The 24,354-nt window shown below is 49.0% G+C and overlaps 1 protein-coding gene across 3 annotated transcripts in view; it reads right to left on the bottom strand.

The window, feature by feature from the left end:
- The window catches only part of LOC132381813 (MAP/microtubule affinity-regulating kinase 4-like), a 309,243-nt gene that overhangs the window by 117,427 nt on the left and 167,462 nt on the right, over positions 1-24,354 (bottom strand). Inside the window, exon 1 of one of the 3 annotated variants that reach the window (XM_059951415.1) lies at positions 1-292. This exon is cut by the window's left edge and continues 430 nt beyond it. The exons of the other annotated variants lie outside the window; for them this stretch is intronic. The gene's annotated coding sequence lies outside the window, so the exon portion shown is untranslated. Of the gene's footprint in view, positions 293-24,354 lie in introns of those variants that run through there. 3 annotated transcript variants of the gene reach the window in all.

Below are 24,354 nucleotides of genomic sequence, written 5' to 3' on the forward strand. Positions count from 1 at the left end.
CAGCTATGAAGAAGGCAAGACAGCAGCTATATTTCATTAGGAGTTTGAGGAGATTTTGGTTTATCACCTAAAACACTCAAAAACTTCTGTAGAAGAACCATGGAGAGTGTTCTGACAGAATGGTACGAGGGGAGGGGGGAGCTACTGCACAGGATGGAAGTAATCTGCAAAGAGTGGTACAATTAGACAGCTCCATCTGCATCTGTGGTACCCGAGACAGCTTCACGGAGCGGTGCCTCAGAAAGGAAACATCCATCACTACCAGTACTGTGTATTAGTTCCTAGTAGTTATCGACAGAGGAACTCATCCAGTGTATCTGCCGCTGGGATTGACGGTAAATGAACACAATCAGCGTAGACACTTAGCGGACTGCATCCACCCCCCCCCCCCAAAATCTTCATCTTCATTGTAACATTCAAGTTGATGTCGATACCTTTCGACTCTTCATCGTCCCTAACTTGTTAGAGCACTGAAATTGCTTCATTTTTACACCTGGTTATGGTATCTCCAAGCCTGGATGCTTGAAACTGTAGTGAGCAGAGCAGTTCTGAATTGTGCTACAGCTCATTTCCCAACTGCCAGTGACAAACAATGCAACTGATGCTATTTAGAAACTGGCGGCTCTGAGCATGGTGTCTGGTGGCCAAAGGCTACCGACACCGGATAGGAGCCGGTCGCCAAGTCTCCTACCCCAATTAAACAGCATAGTGTCCCACATTAATGAAGGGAATTCCCGCTATTTTCTAGATTTGGTTTCAGTTCTTTTAAGAGTCGTCCCAAATATTCAGCTGCTCCAATGAACCGATGGCCCGATTGATTGGAATCCGCTGTATATCCAGCCACTTGCCCTCCACACCATCAACACCACCATCACATTTCTGACCGGCCCATGAACACAACTTCAATGTTTTTACACTACTGATTTATTTTTAGCATAATTTCTTATTGTAATGTATATACTATCTAATGTATTGCACTGTACTTCTGCCGTGACGTATCTCAGTGATGATCAACCTGCACACTGTCTGTAGCCGTAACTCTCCATCCTCCAGTGGTACTGCCCGGATGGCACGTAAGCAGAAACTTGTACGTGTGACCAATTACTAATGATAGTGTGGTCATCATCCTGGCAACGTTTCCAAGGTTGTTTAACGATACAACAGGTTAGCTGGACGATTGGGCTGAGCAGTGGAAAACAGATTTTAATCCAGGCAAGGGTGAGGTGACCACAAGAGATTCAGCAGATGCTGGACGTCTGGAGTAGAACACACAATACGCCAAGCAGCATCTATGGAGAGGAATGAACAGTCGACACCAACGTCACTTACTTTACTGGTCACTTACTTTACTGGAGTGGGCAGTGTTAGAGTGGGGCATCTGGAGGCTTTACCTCTTTGAGGCTTGAGCAAAAGAAGGTGGAAAGACAAAGGTCGGTCTTTTTTTATCGTTAGAGCAGTAGGGGTGCCAGGCGGGATAGTGGAATGATCCTCTGGCAGGATGTGGGAAGGCAGCGAGACCTCCAGTGCCCCGACGACACTCCGCATTAAGGAGTTGGAGCTGGAACTGGATGCACTGCGGAACATTCGGGAGGCTGGGGGGGGGGGGGGTGATAGATGGTATTTAAACAGGATACAGGAAGCTGGGTAACAGTCAGAAGGGTAAAAGGGGTTAAACAGCCAGTTGGCCTCCGTGGCCAACCCCTCAACAAAGGCTATATCACTTTGGATATGGCAGGAGAGGTAAGACCTAGCAGAACATACTCACCACAGTCAGGTCTCTGGTGCGGTGACCCAGCAGGGAAGGGGTGGGGCGGGGGAGGAGAGGCAAGCTGTGGTGATGGGGTTCGGTCAGCTAGGAGGACAGAAAGGAGGTTCTGAGGACGAGGACGAGATTCCCAGACGCTATGTTGCCTCCTGGGTGTCAGGGTCTGGGACGTCTCAGATCGAGGCATCCACATTAAGTGGGGATGTGAGCAGCCAGGGGCTACGCTCCATAATCGACTCCGGTGACGGAGGTAGAACAGCGACAAAGTTCGGCTCATCGAGTTCAGGGAGTTAGGTGCCAAGTTAAAGCCAGGACCGTGCTACTAGCCAGTGAGGCGAGAAATAGGAAGATTATATTGTGGAATATGTGGCTAAGGAGCTGGATCACCGGGCTGTCTTACAGGAAAGCTGAGCCCTGAAGGGAAGGGACAGTTTGCAGCCGGACTGGAAAGGGGCTCACATCCTAGAGGGAAAGTTTGCTCGTACAGGTTTCAGCTCGAGTTGCAGGGGCTAGAACAGATAGTGGAGAGGTTGTGGAGACAGATGATGTTAAGACTCCAGACACAGTTAAGAATCAGAAGGTTGAAAATGGTGCGATTAGTGTCCTGAGCTGCAGATATTTCAATGCAAGAAGTGTCGTAGGAAAGGCGGATGAGCTCAGGGCAAGGATCAACACCTGGAATTGTGACACTGTAGCCATGAGGGAGATTGAGTTGCAGGAGGGGCAGGACTGGCTGCTCGGTATTCCGGGGTTCCATCGATTTGGACATGACAGAGCGAGTGGGATTAAAGGAGGAGGGGTGTTGTTACTCGTGAGGGAAAATGTCACGGCAGTGCTCAGTCGGGACAGACTGGAGAACTTTAGTGAGACATTAAGGGTGGAACGGAGGAATAGGAAAGGTATGACCACGTTAATGGGCTTCATTACAGACCACCCAACAGTCCGCAAGGTTGTGACAGGAGGTGATTTGAACTTTCCGCCTATTGACTGGGACTCTCGTGCTGTAAAAAGACAGGATGGGTCGAGCGAGTTTGTCAAATATGTTGAGGAAAGTTTCCTTAATGAGTACACAGAGGTCCCAATGAGAGAGTGTACAATACTATTAGGGGATGAGACAGGGCAGGTGACAGAAGTTGTGCAGGGGAGCACTTTTCATCGATCGAGTGATCATAATGCAATTAGTTCCAGGGTAATTACGGAAAAGGGTAGGTCTGGTCCTCCGGTTGAAGTTCTAAATCGGAGAGGCCAGTTCTGTTGATATCGGAAAGGGTCTGGCAAGTGTGGACTGGGAGAGGCTGTTCTGTGACAAAGGTGAACTTGGTAAGTGGGAGGCCTTCAAACGTGAAACTTTGAGAGCACAGAGCTTGTTTGTGCCTGTCAGAATAAAAGGCAACAATAACAGGATTAGGGAGCCTTAATTTTCAGGAGATATTAAGAAAAAAAAGGGAGGTGCATTGCAAGTATAGGCAGGTAGGAACCAATGAGGTAATTGAGGAGTATAAGAAATGTAAGAGAACACTTAAGAAAGAAATCAGGAGGGCTAAAAGGAGGAATTAATTTGCTTTAGCAGACAATGTGAAGGAGAATCCCAAGAGATTCTACAGATATGCTAAGAGCAAAAGGATTGTAAGAGACAAAATTGGTTCTCTGGAAGATCAGAATGGTAATCCATGTGTGGAGCCAGAAGATAGTGGGAGATGTTAAAATACATTTTTTGTATGCTTACTTACTCAGGAGATAGACGTAGAGTCTACAGAAGTGAGGCAAAGTGGCAGTGAGATCATGGACCCTCTAGAGATTATGAAGGAGGAGGTGCTGGCTGTTTTGAGGCAGATTAGGGTGGAGAAATCCCCAGGTGTTCTCCCTCAGACCCTATGGGAGTCAAGTGCAGAAATTGTAGGAGCCCTAGCAGAGCAATTTCAATCATCCTTTGTGACAGGTGAGCTTCTGGAGGACTGGTGGACAGCCAGTGTTGTTCCGCTGTTTAAGAAAGGCTCTAAAAATAAACCGGGAAACTACGGACTGGTGACCCTGACATCTGTGTGGGAAAGGTATTCCAAATGACCGGATAAACAAGGACTGATTAGGGACAACCAGTGTGGTTATGTCTAACCAACCTAACAGAGTTCTCTGAGGAAGTTGACAGCAAAGCAGTGGATGCTGTCTACATGGACTTCAGCAAGGCCTTTAACAAGGGAGATTGGTCAAGAAGATTCAGTCGCTCAGCATTCAAGCAAGCAATTGGATTAGACATTGGCTTTGTGGGAGAAGCCAGGGAGTGGTAGGAGATGGTCGCCTCTCGGACTGAAGGCCTGTGACTAATGGAGATCCACGGGATCGGAGCTGGGTCCGTTGTTTTTTGTCATCTATATCAACAACCTGGATGATAATGTGGTTAAATGGATCAGCAAATTTGTGGATGACATCAAGACTGGCAGTGTAGTAGACAGCGAGGAAGACTATCATGGCTTGCAGTGGGATCCGAACCAGCTGGAAAAGTGCCAGATGCAATTTAATCCAGACAAGGGCGAGGCGGTGTACTTTGGGAGGACCGACCGGGGCAGGTCTTTCACAGTGAGGGGCAGGCCGCTGATAAGTGCAGAAGAACAAAGGGATCTTGGAATACAGGTCTATAATTCATTGAAAGTGGCATCAGAGGGTGGAAGGTCGAATGGAAATCTTTTGGCACATTGGCCTTCATAAATCAAAGTATTGAGTACAGGAGTTGGGATATTATGCTGAAGTCGTATAAGACGTTGGTGAGGCCTAATTTGGAGTGTTGTGTGTAGTTTTGGTCACAGTAAAGATATCAGTAAGTTTGAAAGAGTGGAGGACCCGAGTTATAAGGAAAGGTTGAATAGGTTGGGTTAAGGGTGAAAGATGAAAAGTTCAAGGGGAACATGAGGGGAAACGACTTCACTCAGAGGGTTGTGAGGGTGCCAGCGGAAGTGGTGCATGCAGTTTCAATTTCAGTTTGAGAGAAGTACACGGCTGGGAGGGGTTTGGTGGATTTTTGTCCCCGTGTAGGTCGATGAGACTAGGCAGTTTAAATGGCTTGGCATGGACTAGATGGGCCGAAGGGCTTGCATCTGCGCTGTAGCCCTATGTGACCCTATGATCCTACTAACTCGCTAGCCCTTGGACTGTGGGAGGAAATTGGAGCACCCAGAGGAAACCCACGTGGTCACAGGGAGAACAGATAAACTCCTTACAGGCAGCACTGAACTGATCCCTGATCGCTGGTGCAAATGGCAGGAATGGTAGGAGTTATGATGTACAAGAAGACCTTGGCATTTTTCTGTTGTCCTTTGAGTGTAGAGCCCGAGGAAGCCACTTGGTTAGGCTGGCTCTTCAGTCCTGACCACGGTTTCCCTTTGAACGTCTGCTCATGTTGAGTTCCCTCTCTTTGCCCTCACAGGAAGTGTATCTCAGATCACAGCAACCCCGTCCATGGTTAAAATGTCATACAACATGAAAACAGGCCCTTTGGCCCAGCTACTAGACCATGAGAAAGGGCAGAATTAGGCCATTCGAATCATCGAGTCTACTTTGCCTTTCCACCATGGCCAATTTACCGCCCATTTCAACCCCAAACTCCTGCCTTCTCCGTTACCTCTGATGCCCTTATGAATGAAGAACCCGACAACCTCTGCTTTAAATGTATCCAATAACTTGGCCTCCTCAGCCGTCCGTGCAAGGAAACCCACAGCTTCACCACCTTCTGGTTAAAGAAATTCCTCCTCATCTCTGTTCTAAAGGGGTCTAGAAGGACACGAGGCTGTGCCTAAACTCCTAAACTCACTAACTAGAGGAAAAATCCTTTCCACATCCACTCTCTAGGCCTTTCAACATTCGATAGATTCAATGAGATCCCCTTCGTTCCATTAGTACAGGCCCAGAGCCATCAACTGGCCCGAGCTGACCAAGACACTCACTCATTGAAGCTACTCCCTATTGCTCACATACCCAGGGTGACAAGCGCAAAAATTATACTGGCATGTACCATCCAGTGCTGCCCCTCAATTCTTTAAACATTAATACCTTCTGAAATTTTCCTAATTGCTTCAATTACTTCAATGTCCTTGTCATACTTTCATTGATACTATTAACAATGAATACATGTAAATGATCAAAAGGACGTTCTTTTTCCTTAAAAAATTCCATATTATTGTTACTAATGCATCAATCAATGATAATCTTACTATGGCAGGCAAGAGGATTTTTTAAGAAGATAATTGCCAATTTGGGCGCACGCTCTCAATAAAGCTCATTGCCCTTGCCCTGAACGATTTGTATCGATGTACCTGTCTCGGTGCCTTGCAAACACTGCTAATGTATCTCCCTGAACCATCTCCTCCGGCAGCACGCTTCATCTACAGACCACTCTTTGGGTGGAAAAGTTGTCCCTTAGTTTTCTATTATATTTTGCCCCTCAGCCGAAACCTATGCCCTTTACTTCTTGATTCCCTACCCTGGAATAAAGACTGTGCACATTCACCCTATCACGATTTACGTTCCCCGGTAAGGTCTCAGTCTCCTCACACTGCAAAGAGTATAAAAACAGAGAAATATTGGCTTCAACACAATAAACGCCGGAAAAACGCACTAAATGCTGGAGGAACTCAGCAGGTCAGGCAGCACCTGTGGAAATGAATGAACATTCACTCTCTTAGACCAAGGCCCTGCTGAGGACCTGTCAGGACTTGGCCCAAAATGGTGACGGCTGCGTTCCTCCAGCGTCGGCAGAATATTCGCTCTATTTGTCACATGTACCCCGAAAAGCACGTCAAATCAAATCAGCGAGGATTGTGCCTGCAAATGTCGCCACACTTCCAGAGCCATGCTAACATGCCCACAACTCATTAAATAACCAGCCCTTACTCCTTACAAACAGCGACAGAAACTGAACTAGAAAGTGTCATGTTGACTGCTCAACTACCGTATGTCCCTCGGGAAGTTGTGTACTGCTCAACCTCTCTCCAACGCTCAGTGCGTCGAGTCCCAACAACAGCCTCTGACCGTTATCTGTACTCCTTCCAATGTAATGGCACCTGTCCAACAGCAGGGTGACCAACACGGAACACAATATTCCAAACGTAGCCTCCAAAACGTCTTGTACAACTACAATGTAACATGCCAACTTCTGTACTTAATGTCCTTACGGATGAAGGGCAATAGGCCAAATGCACACCTCACCCACACTCCCCAGGGTCTGACCAGTCCCTGTGAAACACTCCCCACCCACACTCCTCAGGGTCTGACCATTCCCTGTGAAACACTCCCCAGGGTCTGACCGTTCCCTGTGAATTTCCTCTCGTTATTTGTCTTCCCAGAATGCAACACCGCACACTTTTCTAAATTAATCTCTTCTGCCCACTGACCCTCTGTAAATACTGATAATGATCTTCACTATGCTGATAAAAACACCACCTATTTCGGTTCCGTCAGCAGGCTTACCAACAATGCCTCGCGCATTGAAAGATAAATATTAGCTTTATTTTTCATATGTACATCTAATATCGAAATATACTTTCAACAGTGTTTTTTGCGTCAATAACGAGCACAGCCCGAAGAATGTACATGGGGCAACCTACAACATTCGCCATGCTTCTGGTGCCAACATAGGCTGGTGCCAACATAGGATGCCCACAGCTTACTAACCCAAACCTCTTTGAACTGTGGGAGGAAATCAGAGCACCTGGAGGAAACTACATAATTATGGAGAGAAGGTACGAGAAGAGCGGAAGGGATTTAATCCCGATCTTTCGATGGCTGACACAATAAAGCGTTATGCTACGGTTTCGTGCCACCCTTTCAGCCAGCTTTTCTGTTCAGCATGAATCGGAGCAGGAGGCTGAAGAGAGATGGACTTTACAAATCCACACTCGGGTTGTTCTGCAGGAGAGTGGCACAGAGCAAAAAGATGCTTGAAAAGGGCAGGACCATCATGAAGGAACTGAACCATCTGGGCCATGGACTGTTTGTCCCACTCCCATCAGGAAGGAGTCTACGTAGGAGCCACATCAAGACCGGCGGACTCAAACACTGTTACTTTCCCCAGCAGTGAGGCTAATCACCCACGAACACGCCCCTGCACGCCCCAACCCCGCCAGTTCATCATCTCCCGTCAGTGGCCTGTGTGGGCCCTCCTGTTCCCAGGATCACTATGGATATGCAATCAATGCATACAAGTCATCTTGTCCATTATTTATTTGTTGTGTTTTTATTATTATTATTTTTGTGTTACTTATCCTTTGAGTTTTTGTGTTGTGTTGGATCTGGAACAACAATTACTTTGTTCTGCTTTACACTTGTGTTCAGGAAGTGACATTGAACGATCTTGACTCTTGAAAGTGAGAGGGCATAGGTTTAAGGTAAGGGGTAGGGTGCCAGAGGGATTGGAGGAATGAATTTTGACCTGAGGCGTGTCTGACATCTAAGTAACACAGCTTGTTGGGGGTCACGGAGGCAAAGACTGTCACAACATTCAAGTAGAATCCGGGTGATCAGTTCATTATTTGCTAAAGTATCTGCCACAACCAGCAGCCCTGTCAGCACGTTCCTCACACCCACCACTCTCTGTGTAAAGAAACCTGCATCTGACATCCCCCACTTCTATTTCCCTCCAATCACCTTGTAATAACCATTTCCACTTTGGTTAAAGTGTCTGGCCTCTTATCGTCTTGTACACTTCTATCAAGTCACCTCTCAACCTCCTTCACTCCAAACAGAAAGCCCATCTCGCTCCATCTGTCCTGTAAGACGTGCTCTCTAATCCAGGCAGCATCCTGGTAACTCCACCCTGCACACTCTCTAATCCAGGCAGCATCCTGGTAAATCTCCTCTGCACCCTCTCTAATCCAGGCAGCATCCTGGTCAATCTCCTCTGCACCCTCTCTAATCCAGGCAGCATCCTGGTCAATCTCCTCTGCACCCTCTCTAATCCAGGCAGCATCCTGGTGAATCTCCTCTGCACCCTCTCTGATCCAGGCAGCATCCTGGTCAATCTCCTCTGCACCCTCTCTAATTCAGGCAGCATCCTGGTCAATCTCCTCTGCACCCTCTCTAATCCAGGCAGCATCCTGGTCAATCTCCTCTGCACCCTCTCTAATCCAGGCAGCATCCTGGTGAATCTCCTCTGCACCCTCTCTAATCCAGGCAGCATCCTGGTGAATCTCCTCTGCACCCTCTCTAATCCAGGCAGCATCCTGGTCAATCTCCTCTGCACCCTCTCTAATCCAGGCAGCATCCTGGTAAATCTCCTCTGCACCCTCTCTAATCCAGGCAGCATCCTGGTCAATCTCCTCTACACCCTCTCTAATCCAGGCAGCATCCTGGTGAATCTCCTCTGCACCCTCTCTGATCCAGGCAGCATCCTGGTCAATCTCCTCTGCACCCTCTCTAATCCAGGCAGCATCCTGGTGAATCTCCTCTGCACCCTCTCTAATCCAGGCAGCATCCTGCTGAATCTCCTCTGCACCCTCTCTAATCCAGGCAGCATCCTGGTGAATCTCCTCTGCACCCTCTCTAATCCAGGCAGCATCCTGGTGAATCTCCTCTGCACCCTCTCTAATCCAGGCAGCATCCTGGTAAATCTCCTCTGCACCCTCTCTAATCCAGGCAGCATCCTGGTGAATCTCCTCTGCACCCTCTCTAATCCAGGCAGCATCCTGGTGAATCTCCTCTGCACCCTCTCTAATCCAGGCAGCATCCTGGTCAATCTCCTCTGCACCCTCTCTAATCCAGGCAGCATCCTGGTGAATCTCCTCTGCACCCTCTCTGATCCAGGCAGCATCCTGGTCAATCTCCTCTGCACCCTCTCTAATCCAGGCAGCATCCTGGTCAATCTCCTCTGCACCCTCTCTAATCCAGGCAGCATCCTGGTGAATCTCCTCTGCACCCTCTCTAATCCAGGCAGCATCCTGGTGAATCTCCTCTGCACCCTCTCTAATCCAGGCAGCATCCTGGTCAATCTCCTCTGCACCCTCTCTAATCCAGGCAGCATCCTGGTGAATCTCCTCTGCACCCTCTCTAATCCAGGCAGCATCCTGGTAAATCTCCTCTGCATCCTCTCTAATCCAGGCAGCATCCTGGTGAATCTCCTCTGCACACTCTCTAATCCAGGCAGCATCCTGGTAAATCTCCTCCGCACCCTCTCTAATCCAGGCAGCATCCTGGTAAATCTCCTCTGCACCCTCTCTCATCCAGACATCATCCTGGCCAATCTCCTCTGCACCCTCTCTCATCCAGGCAGCATCCTGGTCAATCTCCTCTGCACCCTCTCTAATCCAGGCAGCATCCTGGTGAATCTCCTCTGCACCCTCTTTAATCCAGGCAGCATCCTGGTGAATCTCCTCTGCACACTCTCTAATCCAGGCAGCATCCTGGTAAATCTCCTCCGCACCCTCTCTAATCCAGGCAGCATCCTGGTAACTCCACCCTGCACACTCTCTAATCCAGGCAGCATCCTGGTAAATCTCCTCTGCACCCTCTCTCATCCAGACATCATCCTGGCCAATCTCCTCTGCACCCTCTCTCATCCAGGCAGCATCCTGGTCAATCTCCTCTGCACCCTCTCTAATCCAGGCAGCATCCTGGTGAATCTCCTCTGCACCCTCTCTAATCCAGGCAGCATCCTGGTGAATCTCCTCTGCACCCTCTCTAATCCAGGCAGCATCCTGGTCAATCTCCTCTGCACCCTCTCTAATCCAGGCAGCATCCTGGTGAATCTCCTCTGCACCCTCTCTAATCCAGGCAGCATCCTGGTCAATCTCCTCTGCACCCTCTCTAATCCAGGCAGCATCCTGGTCAATCTCCTCTGCACCCTCTCTAATCCAGGCAGCATCCTGGTGAATCTCCTCTGCACCCTCTCTGATCCAGGCAGCATCCTGGTCAATCTCCTCTGCACCCTCTCTAATTCAGGCAGCATCCTGGTCAATCTCCTCTGCACCCTCTCTAATCCAGGCAGCATCCTGGTCAATCTCCTCTGCACCCTCTCTAATCCAGGCAGCATCCTGGTGAATCTCCTCTGCACCCTCTCTAATCCAGGCAGCATCCTGGTGAATCTCCTCTGCACCCTCTCTAATCCAGGCAGCATCCTGGTCAATCTCCTCTGCACCCTCTCTAATCCAGGCAGCATCCTGGTAAATCTCCTCTGCACCCTCTCTAATCCAGGCAGCATCCTGGTCAATCTCCTCTACACCCTCTCTAATCCAGGCAGCATCCTGGTGAATCTCCTCTGCAACCTCTCTGATCCAGGCAGCATCCTGGTCAATCTCCTCTGCACCCTCTCTAATCCAGGCAGCATCCTGGTGAATCTCCTCTGCACCCTCTCTAATCCAGGCAGCATCCTGCTGAATCTCCTCTGCACCCTCTCTAATCCAGGCAGCATCCTGGTGAATCTCCTCTGCACCCTCTCTAATCCAGGCAGCATCCTGGTGAATCTCCTCTGCACCCTCTCTAATCCAGGCAGCATCCTGGTAAATCTCCTCTGCACCCTCTCTAATCCAGGCAGCATCCTGGTGAATCTCCTCTGCACCCTCTCTAATCCAGGCAGCATCCTGGTGAATCTCCTCTGCACCCTCTCTAATCCAGGCAGCATCCTGGTCAATCTCCTCTGCACCCTCTCTAATCCAGGCAGCATCCTGGTGAATCTCCTCTGCACCCTCTCTGATCCAGGCAGCATCCTGGTCAATCTCCTCTGCACCCTCTCTAATCCAGGCAGCATCCTGGTCAATCTCCTCTGCACCCTCTCTAATCCAGGCAGCATCCTGGTGAATCTCCTCTGCACCCTCTCTAATCCAGGCAGCATCCTGGTGAATCTCCTCTGCACCCTCTCTAATCCAGGCAGCATCCTGGTCAATCTCCTCTGCACCCTCTCTAATCCAGGCAGCATCCTGGTGAATCTCCTCTGCACCCTCTCTAATCCAGGCAGCATCCTGGTGAATCTCCTCTGCACCCTCTCTAATCCAGGCAGCATCCTGGTCAATCTCCTCTGCACCCTCTCTGATCCAGGCAGCATCCTGGTCAATCTCCTCCGCACCCTCTCTAATCCAGGCAGCATCCTGGTCAATCTCCTCTACACCCTCTCTAATCCAGGCAGCATCCTGGTCAATCTCCTCTACACCCTCTCTAATCCAGGCAGCATCCTGGTGAATCTCCTCTGCACCCTCTCTAATCCAGACAGCATCCTGGTCAATCTCCTCTGCACCCTCTCTGATCCAGGCAGCATCCTGGTAACTCCACCCTGCACGCTCTCTAAAGCTTCCACATCCTTCCAACAATGAAAGGACCAGAACTGAACGCAACCCTGCAAGTGTGGTCTAACCAGAGTTTTATACAGCTGCAACGTTACCCCAACTAACAAAGCCTAACACACCACACACCTTCTTAACCACCCAATCAACCAGCATGGTATAGCTGCGCAAGATGGGCCAAAGGGACATTTTCTGTGCTGGACGACTATATCATGGCTGATCGTCAGAGCATTTTCATCTTGTCTTTCCATATCCCTTGTTTCCTTAAATGTTCAGAAATCTACTGAAATCAAAGATCAGGTTTCCACTGCTAAGATTTCCAAAGATTCACCATCCTCAGAGTGAAGAATTTCCTCTCATTTTTGCTGAAGAGACTTGATTTATGTTGAGACTGTGACCTTCAGTTACCTACTGATAAACCAAATGCAACATCCTCTCCATATCTATCCTTGGACCCGGTAAGAATCTTATAATTTTAATGATGTCACCTCTCTTTATGTTAAACCTTAAGGAGCCATAAAAACCTACAGGACATAAAAGGGAGGGAGAGAGGGAGAGAGGGAGAGAGGGGGAGAGGGGGAGAGGGGGAGAGGGGGAGAGGGGGAGAGGGGGAGAGGGGGAGAGGGGGAGAGGGGGAGAGGGGGAGAGGGGGAGAGGGGGAGGGGAGAGGGGGAGAGGGGGAGAGAGAGAGTGAGAGAGGGAGAGAGAGGAGGGAGGGAAAGGGGAGGGTTTGGGGGAGGAGGGACAAAGAGAGAGAAGGGGAGGGTTTGGGGAGGAGAGAGAAAGCGAGGGGGAGGGTTTGGGGAGGAGGGAGAAAGCAAGGGGGAGGGTTTGGGGAGGAGGGAGAGAAAGAGAGGGGAAGGTTTGGGGAGGAGGGAGAGAAAGAGAGAGAAGGGGAGGGTTTGTGGAGGAGGGAGAGAAAGCAAGAGGGAGGGTTTGGGGAGGAGGGAGAAAGCAAGGGGGAGGGTTTGGGGAGGAGGGAGAAAGCAAGGGGGAGGGTTTGGGGAGGAGGGAGAGAAAGAGGGGGAGGGTTTGGGGAGGAGGGAGAGAAAGAGGGGAGGGTTTGGGGAGGAGAGAGAGAAAGAGAGAGAAGGGAAGGGTTTGGGGAGGAGGGAGAGAAAGAGAGGGGGAGGGCTTGGGGAGGAGGGAGAAAGCAAGGGGGAGGGAGAGAAAGAGGGGGAGGGTTTGGGGAGGAGGGAGAGAAAGCAAGGGGGAGGGTTTGGGGAGGAGGGAGAAAGCAAGGGGGAGGGTTTGGGGAGGAGGGAGAAAGCAAGGGGGAGGGTTTGGGGAGGAGGGAGAAAGCAAGGGGGAGGGTTTGGGGAGGAGGGAGAGAAAGAGAGGGGGAGGGTTTGGGGAGGAGGGAGAGAAAGCAAGGGGGAGGGTTTGGGGAGGAGGGAGAAAGCAAGGGGGAGGGTTTGGGGAGGAGGGAGAGAAAGAGAGGGGGAGGGTTTGGGGAGGAGGGAGAAAGAGGGGGAGGGTTTGGGGAGGAGGGAGAGAAAGAGGGGGAGGGTTTGGGGAATAGGGAGAGAAAGAGAGGGGAGGGTTTGGGGAGGAGGGAGAAAGCAAGGGGGGGTTTGGGGAGGAGGGAGAAAGCAAGGGGGAGGGTTTGTGGAGGAGGGAGAGAAGGCGGGAAAGGGGAAGGTTTGGAGTGAGGAGTGAGAAAAAGAGAGAGAAGAGGGAGGGTTTGTGGAGGAGGGAGAGAAGGTGGGAGAGAAAGGGTGAGAGAGAAAGAGTGAGGGGGGAAAAGAATGAAAGAGGCAAAGAGAAAGAGGGAAAGTGGGAGAGAGAAAGATCTCTATTTAAATTGAGGTAAAAAAAAACTATCTAGTTGAGCAATGTCCTTCAGGGAAGGCAATCTGCTATCCTTACCCGTTCTAGGGCAACTGGCGAGGGACAATACATGTTGGCATCACCACGACGTCCAACTCCTGAGGTAAGTAACAGCACGACCAGCTCCCGTCATGGACCCTCACATCTGGGCACATGACTTGAAAGGTGGGGAATAATCTGTTCACCTACCCACACCGGGGTTCCCACTGGCTTCGAGTGCTGAATGGTAAACACAGTCCGAATAAAGGCAGCGCTCTCTGCCCATGCAGTCACTCTGCGTTATCAGTGGCCCACCCCTGCCTCTCTCAGTGCTGATCTGACAGATGACAGGGCCTGTGGCCACTTCAGTAGATTGGCTCCTATAATCAATGATAAAACTCCAAAACAGAAAACTAATCAAAAAGCAAAGCTCGGGAGCCTGAGAGATGATGTCCTAGTTTTGTTTTTACTTTAAACAAGGTGCTTGCATATGACATGGTGGCGTGATAATGTATGTCATTCATGTACTTTTACACATAACCCACTACAAATTATTTAAATGAAGAATACTTAATTAAATATAATTACTGAAATATTAAATACACAACACACCTCCCTGCTTAGCTATGAACTTTAACTCAATATAGAATGCATCTCAAGTTATATACTACAGCGTAAACTTCCACACACAGTAAATTTTAAATGATCCCAGTCAGGGTGAAAGATTTAATCACTCTGGAGGATTTCTCACTCTTCTGGCAGAACGACTTTCCTGACAAGGATCACTCTGCTTCATTGGTGGGACTTGTGGCTGTGAAACAATCTCAGCCTCCGTGGTGGTGGTTGTAGGAGTTGACTCTGGGACTGCAGGAGGTGGTTCTGCACAGCTCTGGCCACCGGTTTTCCCTCCTGTCTCCAAGATGCTCCTTTGGAATTTCATGATTAGTTCCCCCGAATCCCATCTTGTGATTGTGTCCTCCAAGAAACACAATTCGTGTGCAGCCTTCTATGGATTGCCAATGGACACTAGTTGTTGCTGATCAGTAATGAGGGTCAACTCTCTTCCATACAAGTGCTGGCTGAAATGTTTTACAGCCCAATCTAGACTCAATCTGTGCATAGTTTCTCTCTGCAGTGGCAAGGCAAGGTTGTGCAAAGGCTGTAGGGCATTTGCCTGCCTCACTGCAAATGTGCCATGACTTGCATCACAGGCAAGCTTCACTGGACAACGTGGATCATAATACAGTGTCTGACATCACCATTTCCTTTGCCTTTTGGGCAACCACCGCACACTGCTTTGTCCATTGCCACTTCTTTCCGATCTGTAGTAACGAGCTCAAGGGATGGAACACAGTAGCCAGGTTTGGCAGGAATCTGTGGCAATAGTTGACAAATCCTAAAAAGGACAGCAATTGTGACATGTCCTTGGCCTTGGGGCATCCGCCACTGCTTGAATTTTCTCAGCACGCTCGTGTGATCTTTGTGCATCAATGGTGTGACCACAGTAAGAGATGCTTGTTTTAAACCAAACATCACTGCCCATAATCTGTTCTGAGCCCATAATCTTCTGATCTTTTTAACAGTCTTGATTTTGGAGATGTTCCTCGCCATCCCTACTGGTAACATGATGTCATCTGGACAACACCGAGGCCTGGGCAGCCTTGCAGCACCGGGTCCGTAGCTTCCTGCCAGAGTGCAGGTGCAGATGCTACTCCAGAAATAAACCTATTATGGCGATAAAACCCCTTGTGAGTGTTCTTGGTGAGAAACACTTTGGACTCTTCTTCCATCGCCATCCGTAGGTAGGCCTCAGCTGTCCACTTTGCTGAAATGTTTCCCGCCAGAATGGTTTGCAAAGACAACCTCTACCCTCGGCAGAGGGTATTCACCTATTTTCAGTGCTGGGTTGATGGTGACCTTAAAATCACCACAAATCTTGACAGACCCATTCATCTGGATCTCTGGGAGCACTGGCATTGACTAGAACACGTCTTTCTGCTAGCCAGTCACTTTTGTTTTTTTAATTTATGATTATTATCACCTGGTAACCTTTATAATTCCCATATCCTTTGATGCCCTTACTAATGAAAAACTCATCAACCTCTGCTTCAAATATACCCTATGACTTGGGTTACATTGCCCCCTCTGGCAATGGACTCCACAGATTCACTGCCCTCTGGCTAAAGAAATTCCTCAACTCTGTTCTAAAAGTAGCTTCATTCTGAGGTCCTAGACATCCCACTCTATCCAGAACATCTACCCGAGATAGAGACTTGGTTTCAGGTCTCATCTGAAAGACTACCTTTCCAGGCGGAGGAAGTTGAGCTACATCTGGGTGCTCAGGACAGCTTTCAAATTTCAAAGGAAAGGTATTCTCAAACACATATATGTCACTCTATACAACCCTGAGATTCATTTTCTTGCCAACATACTCAATAAATCCATAATGGAATCAGTGAGAGACTGCACCAACTTGGGCGTTCAACCAGTGTGCAAAGAAAACAAATTGCACGTACAAAAAGGGAATAATAACTAAATAAATAAATAAGCAAGCATCCAATAAATATCAAGAACGTGAGATAAAGAGTCCCTGAAAGAGAGTCCATTGGTTGTAGAAACATGTCCATGATGGAGCAAGTGAAGTTGAGATAAGGTATCCCCTTTGGTTCAAGAGCCTGATGGTCAAGGGGTAACCCTGAATCTGGGGGTGTGGGTCCTGATGGCAGCAGTCAGAAGAGACCATGGCCTGGGTGGTAGGGGTCCCTGATGATGGATGCTGCTTTTCCTGCAACAAGACTTCACGTAGACGTGCTCAATGGTGCTCAGCCTTTGACGGACTGTTCAACAGTGCTCTACTTCATTACGAGCTCGAGCAGATTTGGAGCGTCACCAAAGATTCCAGCAAATTTTCACAGGGGTACAATAGAGAACATTCTGATTGGTCACAGGAGGCTGCAGTGCACAGGATTGACAGAGCTCGTAGACTCAGCCAGCTCCATCAAGGACATCTTCAGGAGCCGGCACGCCTCATTGAGAACCCTCACCATCTGGAGTATGCCTCCTCTAGTTGCTACCATCGTGGAGGAGGTACAGGAGGTTGAGGGCATACACTCAATGTTTTAGGAACAGCTCTGCCATCAGATACCTGATCGGTCTCTGACCCCATCATTCCTTTTTTGAAATATTTATTTATTTTTCTAACACGTAGTAACTTTTTATGTCTTGCACTGTCCTGCTGCCACGAAACAACAAATTTCACACCATATATCAGTGACAATCCACTGGATTCTGATTCAACTTCAACAACAGCTCTTTGTCAACTGTTCATTTGCCATGAGGGCACATACCCTTGCTGGTCACCGTGGGCAAGGCATGCTCATGGACTCCCCCCCCACTCAGTGGGCCAGATTCAGACAAAACTCCCCAGGGGTGCTCAGCTGTCATCTTGGTCTCTGCAAAGTGCATTAGTTAAATCAATGAAATGAGTTTAGTTTGGAGATCGATAGGGCAGAGAGTGCTCATGGCAGGGCCTGTGTTACCATGGTAACAAGGCCAGGCTGGCATGTTACCCCACTTAGAGAGAGCTACATGACTTGTGCCATTGCTGTACGAAACGGTTCAAATTAATGCCACATTACAAAGAGGAAAAAACACTAAGGCATTAAAAACATTAAAGTAAAAGTAGTTTTGACACATTTGACACCCATTTGTGGTAACTTTTTGAATGAGGCCCTGTGTGCACTCACTGCAGCCTGCTGAAAGGGACAATTTCCCCTCCCTAATCATTAAAGAGGGACTCTTCCCCCACACTAAAAGTTTGAGTGCGGAGGGGATGCCTCACTTCCTAGGGACCAAGGCACTTCCTGGAAGGAAGGAGGGAGTCGAGCTGTGAGTACACTGGAACGGAGCCAGGGGCTGCAACAAAGCAGAGGATTCAGAGCAAACTCAGTCGGCGATCATCGTCCCTCCCTCTTCACCATGTCTGGAACTTCCCAAAGCCAAGTTCCCTCCTGCTCTGGCCTCTTCCACATCCCGATTCCCAACAACACTTACGCTGCTGTCTAGGCTTCAGGGTCTGGAAACCCCTTCTAAACGCCCTCCCACCTAAACTATAGAAGGGGCAAAAGAGATTTAACAGGACGTTACCGGGGTTTGGATGGCCCAGCTTTATAGGCTGGGACCTTTTCCCCCGGAGAATAGGAAGCGGAGGTGTAACTTTATAGAGGTTTATAAAATCAAAGCTTGCTTGTAAATCCATGTATACAGTACTGTACAAAAGTCTTGGGTATATGTAGTGCTAACATATGGGTTTCTATTATGGACTGAGAGTGGGAAGGGGGCAGGGAGAGGGGAACCATGGTTTGGAAAAGGGGAAGGAAGAGGGGAGGGAGCAGGAAGCACCAGAGACATTCTGTAATGATCAGTAAACCAACTGACCTTGCCTGGTTGTGTGTTTACACCCCACGCCACCTCTCCCCCTGACACTCCCTCTCTGCCACCTGTCCCACACCCCTCCCGCGGCACTCCACCCTCGCCATTCCCAACATTCTTCCCTCCCGCCGGATTCACAAACTCGCTCTCCGCCCCATGTTGACAAATCAGTACTGTGCAAAGGAAAACACAGACACAGTGAATGGTCTTTTCCTAGGGACGGGGAAAGCAAAACCAGAGGGCATAGATTTAAAAGGGACTTGAGGGGTAATATTTTGACACAGAGGGTGCCGAGTCGAGGGAACATGCTGACTGAGCAAGTGGTAGAGGAGGGTGCATGCAAAGTATTTAAAAGACAGTTGGACAGTTACATGGTAGGAAGGGTTGAGGGATATGAACCCAACATCAGTAAATGGGCTACTTTGTTCCCGTGGTTGAGGTAGGCCAAACAGCCTGTTCCTCTGCTATTTAACACTGTGACTTCAAGATACCCAGTAAAACAAAAACCCTCTCTGCCCAAGCTTACAGTTCGAACTCATGACTTAGGAGACTGAAATAGTGCTTCCTCAGAAGCTAATGAGACTAAAGGTACTTTGTGAAATTGTGGTTGCTCGAGCCACTGTGTAGGGTCACTGTCTGGATCTTAGACCACAAGACCATAAGATAAAGGGGCAGAATCTGACCATTCAGCCCTTTGTGTCTGCTCCACCATGGCCAATTGCAACCCCGTTCCCCTGCCTTCTGAAACCTTTGACAGTCTTACTAATCAGGGATCTCTCAGCCTCTGTTCTAACCCAGTGACTTGGTCTCCACAGCCCTCATTATCACCACTAGATTTCGGAACAGTCCATGAGGCCTGCTTCAATATCTTTGCTCACTTTTTAACACTACCGATTTAATTTTTAACATTTTTCTTATTGTAATTTATTGGAGATTTTATGTATTACACTGTAATGTTACCACAAAGCAACAAATTTCATGACACGTCAGTGATAATAAACCTGATCCCAGTTCTGACCTTATTGTCTACCTGCATTTTCTCTACAGCTGTAACTCTCCATCCTCCAGTGTTACTGCCTGGATGCCATTCTGGCAACACAATACAACTTGTCTGTTACTCAAAGTATTCCTCTGTTCAGTCAGGGTGGCATGCAGAGGGTGAGAGACATCGCCAGGGTCCTTTGTTCTACCATGGCCTCCAGCCTGTCCAGTTTGACTCCTATAACAGAGCCAGACTTTCTAATCAGTTTACTCAGCCTGCTGGCATCACCCACGTTGATGCCCCAGAACACCACCGTAAAGAAGACTGTACTTAATCTGTTGCTCGGCCTTCCTAAAGTCCAGCACCGTCTCCTTTGTCTTACTGATGTTGAGCTGCGCATGATTCAGCTTGCAACGTTTGACTAAGTCCTCCACCTGGGCCCTGTATTCATCCTCCCGTCCTCCCTTTATTGCTGAGTCATCAGCGAATTTCTGCAGATGACATGACTCAGTGTTGTACCTAAAGTCTGAGGTATACAGGCCCTTTTCTCATGGTAACCGTCAGGAAGGAGGTACAGAAGCCTGAAAGCACACACTCAGACATCAAGAACAATTTCGTCCCCTCTGCCATACGACTCCTAAACGGATATTCAACCCATGAACACTAACTCAGTTTATTTTGATATACATTACTTCTGTTTTGCACCATTTTAAATCTACTTAGTATACATATACATACATACTATAAATGATGCACTTATTTTTTTCTTTCTATATTATCACGTATTGCATCGAACTGCTGCTGCAAAGTTAGCAAATTTCACAACACATGCTGGTGATAATAAATATCAAACTCCACTTTAAATAGACCATATGACCTGGCCTCCACAGACATCTGTGACAACAATTCTATAGATTCACGTCTCTTCCTCCCTCACTTCCCCACTCCCTTCCTCTGCTCTTCCATTCCTAGCCCCTCTCTAATCTCACCACTCTCTTCCCCCCCCCCCCCCACCTCAGCACTCCACCTTCCCTCTCCTTCCTCCTCATCTCTGTCCTGAAGGGATGTCCTTGTGCCGCCCTCCGGTCCTCTGCTCCCCCACTACGGGAAGCATCCCCTGTCAGATACAGGGTCAGGATTGATAAGATTGCTAGCTGCAATGAACATGATACTTTCATTGGAGCTTATCCAGAAGTAAAGTTACATTGTAAGTATCGATTGTTAATGCAGAACTTGCTTTCCATCTGTTGGTAAAGCATCAAGAGTGCACAACAAAGAAACAGGCCCTTCAGCCCACTGAGTCTGTACCGACCATTCACTCATCTCAGTTCATTCTCCCCATTGTCCCTTAACTACCCCGAGATTCTACCCCTCACATGCACATTGGGGGCAATTTACAGTGAACAAATGGTGCTGAGATGCGGGTGGAAACCGGAGCCCTGGGGAAAGCACTGAGCGAACGTGGAAACTCCACGCGGGCAGCGGCAGAGACTAGGATTGAACCTGGATCTCTGGAGATGAGCGAAGGCAGCTCTACCCGCTGCCCCACTGCCGGAACACAACCTCCGTCCCTCAGACCCTTTTGATGAGACTTGTGCATCCACAGTAAAGTGGGGAAACATGGCAGCTGCTAATGGTCAGATCATTTTGCTTTACGTTCTGGACCTAGATCATGGAGGGTGGAGGCAGGGGAGAACTCTCCTTCTCTCCTGCATGAGAACACTGTTACTGGGAACTTCAGGCTGAGGGCAAACTACCCATGGGGACAGAGAAACACACAAAAAAATACTGGAGGAACTCAGCAGGTCCAGTGGCATCTATGGCAAGGAATAAATATTCAGCATTTCAGGCCGAGAACCTTCATCAAGACTGGAAAGGAAGGGAAAGGCAGCTGAACATTAATCTGTCATCTTCCCCCTCAATGCGGACAGATCAGATTTACTACCCAGTTTCCAGCATTCCAAAATCCCTCCATTTTGGGGATCTGGTTGTCATGGGCAAGGCGACCGAAAGCTGTCCCTGGACTAGGAGGCCTGAAGTCTGTGGTGCAGAACACTTCCCCTCCATTGACTCCACCTACCCTTCCTTCCACCTCAGCGAAGGAGCCTCCATCGTCAAAGGCCTCTCCCACCACAGTCATTCTCCCTTCTCTCCTCTCTCGAGAGCACGTACCACCAGTCTCAAGAACACCTTCCACCCACAGAACACTACAGCACAGTACAGGCCCTTCAGCCCACAATGTCATGCTGACATTTTAACCTGCCCCAAGATCAATCTAACCCTCCCTTCCTGCACTGCCACTTTTCCATCATCCGTGTGCCAATCGAAGGGTTTCCTAAATGCCGCTAACGTATCTGCCCCCACTACCACCCTGGGGGAGCATTCAACCTGCCCACCACTCTGACATCCCTCCCCAACCCCCATACCACCCCCCAATCACCTTAAAACTATGTCCCCTGCTACTTGCCATTTCTGTCCAGGAAAAGTCTCTGGCTGTCCATTCGATCTAGGCCAAGCCAGCTCTCATCCTCCTTCACTCCAAAACGAAAAGCCCTTTGCTTATCCCTTCCTCCTAAGACATGCTGTCCACTCCAGGCTGCACCCTGGTAAATTTCCCCTGCACTCTCTGTAGAGCTTCCACTTGCTTCCGGTAATGCGGTGACCAGAACTGCACTGTTCTCCAAGTGTGGTCCACCATCCCACACAGCAAATATTTCTCTTTCATCCATGCGCCCGTCTTAAATGGCCCTGATGTATCCAATTCTACCACCTCTCCTGGCAGGATGTTCCACACACCCACCAGTCTCTGTTTAAAAAAATAGAACTTATCACTGATTACTTCCCTTTAATTACCTTAAAAGTCAGCACAGGCAAAACGCAGGAGGAACTCAGCAGGTCAGGCAGCATCTATGGTAATTAATAAGTAGTTGACGTTTTGGGCCGAGGATTGAGGAGGAAGATGCCAGAATAAAAAGGTGGTTGGGGTGGGGGGGGGGGGAGGAGGAGGACAAGCTAGAAGGTGATAGGTGAAGCCAGGTGGGTAGGAAAGGTAAAGAGCTGGAGAACGGAGGGGAGTAGAGTGGACCATGAGAGAAAGGGAAGGAGGAGGGTGCCCGAGGGAAGTGACACAGACAGGTGAGTAAAGAGGAAGGAGGGGGGAATTTTTCTTTTAGCCGTGAGGAGGAATTGATTTTCAAGGCATCAGGTTGAACGTGAGGAGTGGCTCCCCCACCCTGAGACATCTTGACACAAGAGGAAAGGGATTGGGAATCGGAGAGGAGGGGCTCCCAGCTTATGACGGGCCTAACCAAAGTAGAGGAGGCCGTTTTGGGAGCACCCGATTAGACATCTCCACACTGGGAAAATGTGTCTGGTGATCCACTCGATCTCCACCTCTTAGATATCAGACACTTCACCAAGCCTCGCAGATGCTGAAAGGCGAACCCACGATCTCCCAGTCGACCTCGCTGTGGCCCTTGACCTTCATTTGTCTCCCTGCATTGCACTCTCTCAGGAACACACTATTCTGCATTCTCTCTTCAAAGTACTTATACTGAACGCAATGGCACAGAAACAGGCCTTTTGGCCCACGTCGTGCATGCTGACCCCTTCACCCATCTATACCAATCCCATTAGGTTTGTACGTTTCTGTGCTTTAACTGCTGGCGTGGCTGGTGTAAATATCAGTTATATTAAACCCACACGTCTGTGCAATCCTTACCATAGGATATGAAGCAATTTAAAGCTTTACTTTGCATAAGGTTTTAAACAACAGCAAAAGCAGAACAGTACTGAATGGGGAACTACAGAGTTTCAAAATAACCATTTTGACACACAGACACGCCACTCTTTACCAGTTCACATCTACCGCTGTCTCATTCCAGCAGGCGCGCTCCTAATCCAGAACCCTATCCCAGCCATCGATGGGGAGTAAAGGCAGGAACACTTCCAACAAGTCTGCAGATGCTGGAAATCTAAGCAGCACACACAGAATACTGGAGGAACTCAGTCGGCCAGAAGAAGAGTTTTGGGCCGAGACCCTTCGGCAGGACTGGAGAAAAAATGAGTCAGAGTTAGAAGGTGGAGGGAGGGGAGAGAGAACTACAAGGTGATGGGTGAAACTGGGAGGGGGAAGAGGTGAAGTAAAGAGCTGGGAAGTTGATTGAAGGGAGGATCTAATAGGAGAGGACAGAAGGCCCTGGAAGAAAGAAAAGGGGGAGGATCACCAGAGGGGGGAGATGGGCAGGTAAGGTGAGAGAGGGAAAAGGGGATGAGGAATAGAGAAGTGGGGGGCGTTACCAGAAGTTTGAGAAATCGGTGTTCGTGCCATCAGGTCCGAGGCTACCCAGACGGAATACGAGGTGTTGCTCCTCCAACCTGAGCAGAGGAGGCGGCCATGGATGGAAATGTCAGAACAGGAATGGGAAGTGGAATTAAAATGGGTGGCCACTGGGAGATCCCGCGCTTTACCCGGCATCTCCTGTTTGTAGCTCCTACCCAAGACCCACAAATCTGCCTGTCCAGGCAGACCCATCGTATCAGCTTGTTCCTGCCCCACTGATCTCGTACTTTGACTCAGTTCAGTCTCTTCCTACCTACGTCTGTAACACTTCACACACTCTTGATCCTTTCAATGATTTCAGGTTCCCTGGCCCTGGGCATCTTATCTTCACCATGTCCATCGAGTTACTATATATTGCCATCCCCACCAAGAAGACCCCAAAGCTGTCTGTTTCTTTCTGGACACCAGACCTAACCTGTTCCCCTCCACCACCACTCTCCTTTGTCTAGCAGAACTTGTCCTCACTCTCAGTAATTTCTCCTTCTTCCAAACAAAAGGGGTAGACATGGGTACTCGCACGGTTCCCAGCTATGCCTGCCATGTCAGCGACATGGAGCAATTCATGTTCCAAGCCTACACGAGAGTCACTGCCCCACTTTTCCTACGCTACATCAACGACTGTGTTGGTGCTGCTTCCTGCACCCATGCTGAGCTCGTCAATTTCATCGACTTTGCCTTCAACTTCCACCCTGCCCTCGAATTTACCCTGTCCATTTCCGACATCTCCTTCCTTCACTGTCTTTGTCTCTGGAGATAGCTTAACCACTGA

The sequence above is a fragment of the Hypanus sabinus genome, chromosome 26 (genome assembly GCF_030144855.1).
Source record: "Hypanus sabinus isolate sHypSab1 chromosome 26, sHypSab1.hap1, whole genome shotgun sequence".
Lineage (NCBI taxonomy): Eukaryota > Metazoa > Chordata > Chondrichthyes > Myliobatiformes > Dasyatidae > Hypanus > Hypanus sabinus.